The sequence below is a fragment of the Struthio camelus genome, chromosome 1, assembly GCF_040807025.1.
Source record: "Struthio camelus isolate bStrCam1 chromosome 1, bStrCam1.hap1, whole genome shotgun sequence".
Classification (NCBI taxonomy): Eukaryota; Metazoa; Chordata; class Aves; order Struthioniformes; family Struthionidae; genus Struthio; species Struthio camelus.
Window position 1 is genome coordinate 30,450,098 of NC_090942.1, and position 12,032 is coordinate 30,462,129.

General features: G+C 37.0%; 1 protein-coding gene across 5 annotated transcripts in view; it reads right to left on the reverse strand.

Annotated features, from left to right (window-relative positions):
• FOXP2 (forkhead box P2) overlaps positions 1 to 12,032 on the reverse strand; it is a 447,021-nt gene that overhangs the window by 374,281 nt on the left and 60,708 nt on the right. For 4 of the 5 annotated variants that reach the window (XM_068932927.1, XM_068932983.1, XM_068932976.1 and 1 more), the window contains exon 2: positions 4,528 to 4,668. The gene's annotated coding sequence lies outside the window, so the exon portion shown is untranslated. Of the gene's footprint in view, positions 1 to 4,527; positions 4,669 to 12,032 lie in introns of those variants that run through there. The other variant, XM_068932955.1, reaches the window with a different exon arrangement.

Below are 12,032 nucleotides of genomic sequence, written 5' to 3' on the forward strand. Positions count from 1 at the left end.
CTTTATCAGTGAGAATCTTGGTCAGCAGTATTGAGATAACAATATTTCTAAAACAAATATTTTGATCATTTTCACAGCACATAGTTTACTAATACTGAGATCCAAACAGTGGGGAATGTCATTTTGTGTGTAAGAATTAAAGAAGATACCTGTCTGAAAGTTATTCACATAAGGTTACTTCCCTTCTCTGACTGCTTTCTCTAAGCCGATTTGCTCTGAGAAAGAGATAGCAACTATTCCTTTAATTAAAAATAATTTCTTCAGGTGGAATAAAAATTCCAGGAATCAGGAAGTCTTTGTGGTTTTTCACTGCTACATATGCATCTTGCTACTATGTAATACTTCAATTATAAATAACAAAGAAAAGACAGAAACTAAACCAAAGAAACATCCCAGAAACAAAGAATATTCAAAACATTAATTGAAAATGAAAAAATAATTTAGCCCACCCCAATAATCCTAATCAATCAACCATAGGAGGAGGTACAGTAACACTGCTTACAATTAGCAATACCATTAGCAATTCTACAACAGGATGAGTGTAATACTAACATCATATTTAAGGCACATTTATTACTGTCCGTAGTTTAAGAACAGAGATGTTAAAAGCTCATATGAATAATTTAGGTAAGTCTAGCTGTCCAAGGTAATCATTTAAGTACACGGAAATTGGCTAAAAAAGACATATATAATCATAAGTCATGCTAGCATTTCTTTGTCATATGCCTGTATCTTAACTAAAAAGTAAATATGAAGCAGTATACCTTGCTTCGTATGCCTTTAGACTCAGTCAACTATTCCATTGCAAGAAAGTTCTCTTAACATACAGTCCTGATCCATAAAAACTAAAAACAGATGAAACTGGTGTGTTATCATCGTACGCTACGTGATACAGTCAAAATATAGACGGCATTTTAAATTACAGGAAAAATATTTCAATACAAACAGAAAATAGCATTTAATCACAACCACATTTACTGGAATACAAATATTATCAATATTAGCTGACATTAGAGCAATCTTTATTTTCAGTCAAATTGAAAAGTCATCTAGTCACTTAATTTCGAAAAATTCGCTAAAAGCACATGTGTTATATTAACACTAGACTTTCTGATTGTCTTTTATTGTGAGCGCTATTAAACTAACAACGTTAAAATCTCATGATACAACTTCATTTTTGTTTTATTATCTTACTAAGATACTAGGTAACCATGTAAAATTAAAACATTATCATTTCTCAACCTAGAGACAAAATATAAAAAGAAAAAACCCAAAATTACCTATTGAGATTTATTTCATAGTTATGACATTTGGAAAACATTTTCTTAATGGCTACATACAATGTTTAAGCAACATAGAAAATGTCCTTCTAATAAGCTTAAATGCATCATCATAATTTCAAAAAGAATTTTGTTTATTCATCTGTCAGCAGGACATTTTTGTCAATGTCAGTGGTAACATTCCTGTGTCTTAAATCTCACGTTCCAACACTTGAGATAGAGTTTATCCGCCTTAATATTTAATAGAAAAGTTAGATGTCTAAATTTGTGCTGGTTACCTCAGGCTCCTTCTATTGTCAGTGACAAGAAAAAGGCATCTCGAAAGGATGATTCATCTCATCCAAAGACAGATATAAGAAAAGCCTATGTGGATCTTCCCTCTGGAAGTGCCTATCTCTCTTCACTGACTGGAGAAGAAGCCTATAGTGACTAGCCCAGACTTACAACAACTAACCTTTTGGATGGCTCAATTCAGGGAAAATCAATCCCACTCTCGACATCACACTCAAAGAGTGCACTGGGAAAGTAAGCAGAAGATGTACAAAAACGGCATTCGCAACAAGCACAGAATCAAAATTCATTGCCCCAGAAAATTTAAAAAACAAGAGCCTTTTCTGAAAATAACTGGGGATCTGTGCATTTGAAACATAACATAGTGTTTGATCTCCAGGCCAGGACACACAATTATTTCTGGGAGCTTAAGAATGTACAGAGAATATTTTGAGAATATGCTGACAAACTCATATGCTTCTTCTGAATATGAGCAAGCAGATATTTTCAAAAGCAGTGCAGTAAGGACAGACAGTCAGAGGCATGGTAAAAGGCACATCTTATAACCCATTGAAGCTCCTCATTAAATTTCAAGTCCTTGCTTAAAAACAAAGCAAAGATTTCTGAGACTTTTTTCAGAACTGATAATTTTTTTTTTTACATTCTGAGAAATGATACAACAATTTCACAGAAGCTTTTAAACAGAGATTCAGCCTATAGCACAGCTATGGACTGCAAACTTCTGCTAAACTAATCAAAGGTGAAATGTAATAAAGCTGAAATTTGAAGAGCTAATTCCTTTTTTCCAATTATTTCAAAACGCAAGGAAGATCCTGAATAAAAATCCCCCAGGAGACGGAAGAACATACTGGGAAGTATCACGGTAAATTTACCCAGTTTTATATGTTTCCATAGGCATTCATTTTAGGTTATTGTCTGTCCCACGCTGGCCACGTGCACCTGCAAACAGATCTTGCAATGGAAAGTGTTAGGCTGCTTTACAGGTCTCACTGCCCTCTGACGAGGCTTCAGGAAGATATCTGGTTCTATTGTGGAAGTCTTCCTCCGGTTTTGTCTTTTTTTAAAACATAAAGAGTATTAAGAATATATCTTCCTTTCAGTGGATCAAATGAAAACGACTCTCATCTTAAACACCTAAAATCCAGACCGTGTCTTTTAACATCCTTCTAACTGTGGTGCTACTTTGCACCTAAAATTATTTTCATAGATTTCAATGCGATCCTTAGTTATATCCACAAGTATTTAAATATGATTTACACATTTTAGAAAACTCTCAACTTCCGCAGTCTCTCAATTTTTGCCAAACCTTAAGTAAAAGCTCAAACTGAATAGCTAAATATATGCAAGAAGGAAAAAAGGCCAAAAAAAAAAAGAAATTTTAAAATATCACAAAATAAAATACCAGTACCTCTTCTAATCTTGCTTTCCTATAAATATTCACAGAATCACAAAATGGCTGAAGTTGGAAGGCATCTCTGGAGACTGTCCAGTCCAACCCTCCTGCTCAAAATAGGTTCACCCAGGGAGACTGCTCAGGGAAGTGTCCAGTCGAGTTCTGAGTATTTCCAAGGATGGAGACTCCACAACCTCTTCCGGCAACCTGTTCCAGTGTCTGACCACCATTACAATAAACAAGTTTCTTCTTAAGTTTAAGCAGAATTACCTGTATTTCAATTTGTGCTCACTGCTCCTCTTCCTGTCACTGGGCACCACTGAGAAAAGCCTGGCTCTGTCTTCTTTATAACTTCCATTAAGTATTTAATATTAGAACGAAATGTTACGTTGTATTTTACTGTTCTGATGAGGAAAAGATCCTGTGTCTAAATTAGTTCAATCATATATCACCAATCTGCAGAACATGTTTGGTGCTATACCAAATCAGGCTAGTGATTTTAAAATTCAGAAATAGCTATGGATTATATAGCATTGTGTCTTTATTATAAATTACTGTAAAGCATCTATTTGTTTACTGTTCATTTGTGACCATTTCCTGGTTTTGGAGATCTGAATTCTACCTTACAAAGAAAGTAAAAAACCCTGTATTACCACAGTGAAGTATACAACAAAGCAGTAGCTCCTCACTAAACAATAATTAAGGTGGTTCACTCAAATTTCTTCTCATGAACACCAGCACACTGAAAACATCTGCAAGTTAGATGCCTTAAGACTATATCCTACCAAACACTTCAGGCTGCACAAATCAGCATTTCCACCAAAGAAGCTACCTTGCCACGCCACATTTAGCTGCTAATTCCCACCGTCATTACTCTCTGTACCAGCCAAGGCACTTGGGCAGCACAAGGCTGGGATAAATCCAGCTGCAAACAAAACCATATAAACAAACGGATCAGCGAGATCCATTCTCCAAATGTATTTGCCACACATCCACACACACAGCAACACACGCTGAGGGAGACCGGCAGAAAGGGGAGGGGGGAAAGAAGCTGGAACTGCTTCTCACCCAGGTGAACCAGTTGGAAGTGCTCATTGAACACTGAGTCTAAAACTAAGCTGTCAATGGAGAGACACGAGCTATCCTAGGGATTAATTTTAGGATGGAATGAATCAGCCTCTGGAGAAGCCTATTTTTCTCCTGAGTATAAGCAGAACCCAGGATAACTAACTTACATTCAGATACTTCGTTTCTACATATCTAAATTAACACAGATGTATATGAGTACCAAATGGTGGAAAAACATGTTTATGATTCTATTCAGCACTTTATTTTCCTAAAAAAAGAAATTTTTTTTGCTGTACAGGAAAAAACTTGTAGTATAGCTTACCATTGCACAAGCATAGGAGTATGCATTTTCTGTATGCTCTGTAATTTTTTCATAAATCATATTTTACACTTTTAAGCACTATAATTCAATGACGTGGTATATATTCCTCCTATAAGCACATTAAGTCCATTGTAGAAATAGTCACAACCACAGCTCCATTATAAATCACTTACATTTCTTTGGAGTCACCTAGTCACCTTCTTGTGTTGTAGGAAGGGACTGTCCTCTTGCTCAAACTGGTCCTCCTTCCAGAAGTGTCTTTCACTTTTATGGCAGGTAAGGACAGAAGGTCCTTAACTTTCACTTAAAATTGCCTAAGGGTAAAAAGGAAAAAAAAAGGCAGTAAGTACAAGCCTTTCTTTTTGTGTTCCAGAGCAAGGTATTACAATCACTTTTTTACAACACAACTTAAGTACATTTAGAGGGCGATGTTTTTGCATACATGCACTGCATACCTTACAAGAAATCACACATTTTTTACATCTTTCTTTAATATCAAGCATCTAAAGCAGTCACCTCCTGTGATTCATAACAACAATATTAAATTAGTTTGAAAAGTCTAAGTGTACAAATTAAAAGATAATTTCCTACTATCAATGATTTATTTTTTAACATCAAGAAATTCTGAATAACTTTTGGCAGGGTTCATGCATGCAATCAAAATTTTGCTGAACACAGGTTCATTTTGCAGGAAATTTTGTTACCCATTATTAATAAATACTCTAATTTTAATTCTCTACTACACAACACAGTTCTCTATTGCACTACATCTTATTACTCAGAGAGTAAACCTTGGGTTTTTGATAGTCCTATGAAAACCTAACTCACCACTCAGTCACAGTCAAAACAGAAAATCAAACGTTAGAAATAACTGGCAAAGGAGTAAAGAACAAAATATAAAATACCCTTTACCACTGTACCAATCCCCATTGTGAACACTCCATGGCCAGTTCAGGCAACTCTCTCTCAAAAAAAGAACACAACAGAACTAGAAAAGGTTCAGAGAAGGAAAGCATACATAATCAAAGGCTTAGAATGAGAGGAACCATTCAATAGGCCATGACTATCCAGGCTGGAAAAGAGACAACTTAGGGGAAGATATGATAGAAGACTACAAAGGCCTGGATATGATGGAGAGGTTGAACAGAGGTCAGCTGCTGGATCAGCTGTCTCTTGGAACTCAAGAACCGTCTAGTAAAAATCAGGCCTGAAACAAAAAGCAAGAGACGGGTCTCCACAAAATGGGTAACCAACCTGTGGTCTTCTTCCCAAGGCTCCTGTAGATAACAGCAAGTTTTTAAGAATTCAAGGGGAGAGTTGATGCTTTCTTGGAAGAAAGCCACTAGTGGAGACAGAGTAGCACCTAGGTCAATCACTGTTTGGAACCAGTATGGTCATTCTTGTCTCCTTATATGTTAATTGATGATAGTGCTAATTAAACAAATTCTTGCATCCATTCTACACTGATATATTCACCACACAAGGCACACACCATTATGGCATGAGATATGCGAGGAGTCTAGTCTTACTTGCACTTTAGTACAGGCTAGATCCTTTTGAACTGCAAAGTAAAATCCCATGGTTCTGTATATTTTACCACATGTTTAATAAACTTGGCTTTTCCAAAATATTCCAAAAAAATTGGCTTTCCCAAAATAGCATCACAGAAAACAATCAAATGAGGAAGCAAAGTTTTACTGCAAAGCAGTATTTTGTAGCCTTCATCTCCCCAGTCCACAGTTCAAAAGCAGCTGGGACAGAGGGCTAAAAAGCAAAGTTCTGCTTTTGAAGTGGTTTACTAGTTTCATGTGTTAGAATCTGGAACTTCAACCATGTGTTTCCATGACGTTCAAAACTTCAATAAATGCCGGTCAGTATGTCTATGTCCCAAGTTTCCCCTCAAAGCAAATCTTAAAAATCATATACTTTGTATTCCAATATCTCCTCTTTTCCTTTCATGTCTAGGATAGAGCAGTGTTTTTGCTGTATTTTGGATAAGTGCAGATCAATTAAAATTCCTTCAGGGATGCCTTCTAAACCAGTGGAAAGTGAATGACTGACATCAGGAACAAAGACTTTTTGCTGTCATAGAATGGTATATCATTTTTTGAGGAAAAAAATATGTTAATTAATTCTATCCGTATCTACCAGATGTGCCAAAGGAATATACCCAGATCTTTCTGTTATCTTGATGATAGCAAAAATAAATGGCACTGTGCATCGGGAAATAGATCTTTGGGTTTGTGAAGTAAGCATATATTGAGACTTATGCACTGGAATGTTGTATGAAGAAGCCCTTACTAAGCACAAGAAAAACAAAACAAGACAAAAGTAACTTTGTTCAGACAAGAGTATGCAACCCAAGTCCCTTCTGTGAAATGCATGAATTAAAATCCCAACATTTCACACACGCATCAGAAAGTTTCCTCTGTATCAATGCATGGACATATTTATTAATATTCCTTCTAGACCCTACAAAGAGGAATTTGGATTACAGGTACCTTTTTATTTTTTTGGTCAGCTTGCTATATTGGATCAAAGTACATTTGGTGTTCTGTCTATTCTCCCTCATCACTTCTACAATTTACAGAAGAGAAGAGGCTGCTACTCTGTTTGCTATTACGTTTGCCCTGCAGCTCAAGTAGCTAAACTGAAGAAGAAACAAAATTCACTGGACAGCATAGAGCTTACAGCATGGATCAAAGACCCATGTACTACTGACTTATAGCAAGATTTTAGGTAAGCTCTCCCTTCTACCACTTTTCCAACTTGTCTATCCAGAAACTAAAATCGTTAGGGTAGGAATACAAATCATCCAGCACAAAGATGTGACATTCTGCATTAACATTAACTAATAATAATGTAATATTAATTATAAAGAACTGCAAGCAGTACCAAACAAGAACTGAATATCTTAGAATTGATACATGAGCAAAGTCAAGCTTCTCACAAAATTTAAAAATTTACAGAAGAAGACTCCACATACCACATCAGGTAAAAAATGTATTGCAGGATACTAACTATGGTGTTTCTACCCAGAAATCTTATCTCACAAAAACACAAAACGCACAAAACAATCAATGATTTACTAGTAAATTTTGGAACCTCTGTCCGGAAAGATGTTTTAACACAGAGTAAGAAAAGAAACAAACATATCTGTGGAAAGCTGCCTCATACCTAATCTCTGCTATCATTGTCCCATTTGGAAATGGCATAAGGAATAAATGAGATCAATCAGAATGTAAAGAATTAAAAGTGAAGACGTTATATTGCAATCTTCCCTAAATGTTGTGCTGTTAAACTGAATGAACTTATTTATTTTGCTTGCTTGCAACTTAAGGATGATCAAAAACTCCACTTTAAAAAAACTGGAGTTGACACCACTTCCTTTCTCTAACATAACAAAAAGAAAGAAAAACTTTTATAATAGGGCAACAGGTAAAATGGTCTATCCATTTTTAGAAGCCATATATCACCGCCATTAAGATAATGGCAATTTCCCTTCTATGTTGATATAAATCTCTTGCAGGATCTGAAAACACCCACTAAAATTTGAAACATTTTAAAATTTAGACATTTCATCACTTCTATACTGAATTTTTCATCTTTTGTATTTGGATAGAGATTAAGAGTTGAAGAAATAACTCCTGCATTCTCCTGTAGATTTATTTAAGATTTATTTTTAAAATATTGATCAGAAGTAGAACCTTAAGCTGAATCCTAAGGGGATGGACTGGCATGAAAATAAAGGTAAGACTCACAGCTGATTAACTTCTGTCATAGCTTAGCTGTTTATCAAGCCAAAATAAATTCTATACATAAAATAGGTGATAAAAGATAGGGGCTAACTAGCTAACAGCCAATCTGCCAAGAAAGATATAACGCTGGATTTTGGGACAATCGGATGCAAGAGCTGGTAAAAATCATTTTGGCATGGAAGCCTGCGGAGGCTAAAGAGACAGTAGGTAGTAATCTTAGGCAGTAGTTCTCGTGGCAAGTACGGCTGGGACTATTTTTCTTCAGCAAACCCCAACGGAAAGAGCACCACCCATTTTCTCTGACATAATTCCTTTCAGCTCTGTTTGCCCTTCTCCTTTCAGCATTAGACTGCCATTCAGCATAGGACTACACAGTGGGATCTAAAGAAACAAAAGCTAAGCAATTCGCTGCGATTCTGTGAAATGGAGTATCTCATTGAGACTGTAGCAAGGTAGGGCTTTGCAATCTGCCTGAGTGCTGACGACACTGCAGGTGGAATTCAGGACTTATTTTTTAACATACCTCTCTCTAGAGAGTTTTGATCCTGATTACCTGAGAGAACATCACTCTTTACATACAATACTGTTATGCTACTGCAGCGGAGAGGCAAAGGGCATCTGTGGAGGGAAAGATGAAAGAAATTCCAGAAAACTTTCTTTCAGCATTTTTTCTCCCCTTCTCTTTCTCCTCTTCCCTTCTCTCGCCTTCTGCTCTCCCTTTTGCTGAAAATTCTCTCCCCTCTGGCTGTCAAGTGAAGACTGTAGTACTTGCTTTGAGCCAGGAGGGACAGGAGCACAAGAGGCAAGCATTCAATGACAGCCAGGATGCCTCCTTGTCACCTTAGGCAATGCATGGATGTGGGAAGGATTTAGGCTGGATGTAATGACGGTCAGCATTGATGAAGCTAAAGGTACAAGGGCATGAGGTTCAAAAAACAGACTATGGTTTGTTAAACTCTGGGAGCTGGGACAGGCCAGAGAGTAGGAGTATATAGTTATCTGAGGGGAACAGAGGATGGTTTAAATTGTTATATGAAATGTGATAACCACAGTGCCCGAAAGGACTTGCTCATCATATGGACCTACCTGACTGCAACTGGGAGCTGTTACCAGGATGACCTCTCTGAGATATCTTCAAATCCAAAATTTGCTTTCTGAACTTTGGCAGACTGGGACACAATTACACATTCAGATGCACTGTGGAGTTTTCCAAGCAAGTTTGACTTATTTTATTGTCTTCATTATATTGGCTGATATGTATTTATTTCACAAAGCAGTGCAAGCCATCTTTTTTTAATAACTGCTATTTGTATTGTACATATCATTTTATACACGCAGAGCATAAAGTGGTTTTGGGGGTAACTGCAAGATTTCCAGATGGAATGCAGCTACATAACAACATAAGCCAATCTAAACTGGGGCTGAAGCAGTCCTAACTTCCTTCTCCTTCCTCATCAGCTCTACCTGCAGACCACTGCCACACCTTTCTTGTGCTGACCTGGACGTTTGTGCAACCACAAGGTAAGATACATCAGGGAGGTAAGCTATTTGAAAACAGTCCCACCAAAAAAAGTGATCAATTTTTGGCCAAAGCCAAAGCAGGGACATCATTGCTGATGCAAGAGAGGAATGGGAAGATGTGGCCAGGGATAAATGTAGAACCAAACGGTCACGATGTAGGTTGGGTTGTACTGCTGCAGAGGCTCACCCTGAGCATTTTGGGCTGTGGTCTGAGAATCATCTCTTCTAGCAGCAGCTAAAGCACCTCTTCTCACTTCCCAGCACTGCCCGCCAAGTTCTGTCCATGCAACTCTTCTCAGAGCTGCATGGTCAGCCACTGTGGGGAACTACTCTGCATTGGAAGTAAACTGGCAAAACAGATGTTACTGCCAACCTGGTAAGAATTCACCTTGCAGATTCACAAAGAACTGTTTGACATCTTCAGGGGCATAGTCATGAGCAGAAGAAACCCAAAAGTGCTTAAGCCAGCGCTACTACCAAAGAAGCACCTACCAGACTATGACCTAACTAGTCTACAGACTCTTGCAGTCAAAAGGTATCAAATATAGCTGAAGCCTTCCAAGCACTGCTATCCCCAGCTGCCATTCCCTCTACCCCTCCCCAGGCTATGGAGAAGGGTCCGCACTACGGATCAGGTGGAAGCGGAGTCCTCAAAGTACAGCATGGAGCACGTGTGCTCCGTTACAGCACTCCTGTGACAAGAATGGGGTGCAGAAGGGCAGCTGGGGCTGCAACATTAAAATACAGCAGCTGCCTTGTTTTGCTTTACGTGGCTGGGTCCTATTATTAGAGCGGAGATAGATGTCTGAAGCTTTAAATCATTTCTGAGAACTGATCTGGCATGCTTTGCCTTACTATTGTATGTTTAGATAGGTAGGCATACGCTTGTGATCAATTCTCTTAATAGCCCATTTTTAGTATAGTATTATAAAATGAACACTAAAATAAAGCAAAAAGCTAAGTCTGTTGCCCTTAAGACTAAATATCTTTTTAAAAAAACAAGAAATTGTATTTTTAAAAATTTAAAAAATGCAATTCTACGAAATTCTACTTTATATCACACTTCATTTTAATCATACTTGATTTTTAAAATGCATATAGCACATTTTTTCCAGAGGACATGGCTGTACTTCCTCTAATACACAGTAAGCAATTTGCATATGCATTGTCTATATTATTTAGGGTACACATTTACATTTAAACAATCATGGTCCATGCACTACTACACTATTGTCCACCTTTTAATAGTCATCAAAGGGTCATTATTAAATGAAACCTTAGTATCAACTATCAGTTTGCAAACAGAACAGCCAAGTATACTATGACTGAATCCACAGTCCAAAAACTTCTATTTTCTATATTTAATAATTTTAGATTTGTTTATGTATTCATTCCTTCTCCCTAAATAAAGAAAAAAAGGGGGGGAGGGAAACTTAGAGAAAAAAGACAGGGAAAAATACCTTATCTGCATTTCTCTTGCAATTCCATTTGGACAACAGTATTTCCTAAACGTAGCCTATTCACTGCTGGATGTGTAATTACCTTCAGTTCATAGTCTAGACATTAATGCTTTCGTAGTATTTAAGACTCCTTGTAACATGCTTGCTGCTCTAAGTAAGCAAGGCTAAATCTTGACCAGATAAATTAGCAAAGAATGCAATAAAAGCTGCAATAAAAGAACTTTATCCTCCAAACCTTCAAGTTGCTGCTAAATGAGATTTCTTTGAAATGCAGATCAGTTGAACTAGATTAGTGAATTTTAGCTCCTGTCAACATCATAACAAAATACAAATACAATTGTTCACTGGCCTTATCTCCATGCTTCCATCTGCTGCCTTGTTATTTACTTTCCTTGATTTACTATGCAGATCTAAATAAGACACATCAAGGAGGGCTTACAACACAATGGCTTCTTAAGCTTTACATCAAGGTATTTGAAACTGAAGCCCTGAAAGGGCTGCCATCAAAGACATATCTCTAATGAACTTCCATATCAGAGAAGGTTTGGTATTTAATACTGCTGTGAAAAGAAAAAGCTACAAATCAGAATGGCCTATGAAGGAAAATGTCTGCAAATCTTGATGAGATTAGCACCTACCAGAATTAATATCCCAATAAAAATGATATCTGGTTCCTTGAAGAGTTAAACTTCCAACCTTTGCAAAAATAATGCACAGTGTCAGAATGGGAAAACACGGTTGACAAGGTTAAAAGGTCAGGGCAGTATTTTTTTTTTCTCCTTAAAATCTTTAAGATACTTTTTTGGCTTGCGGCTTGATTAAGATATTGTTGACAAACTAGCCTCGGAATGGAATAATTAACAGAATCAACACTGCTACTATGTTACTTTCTGTAATATCAAAATTTTACCATATCTTCAAAAAAATTAGCAACAACTT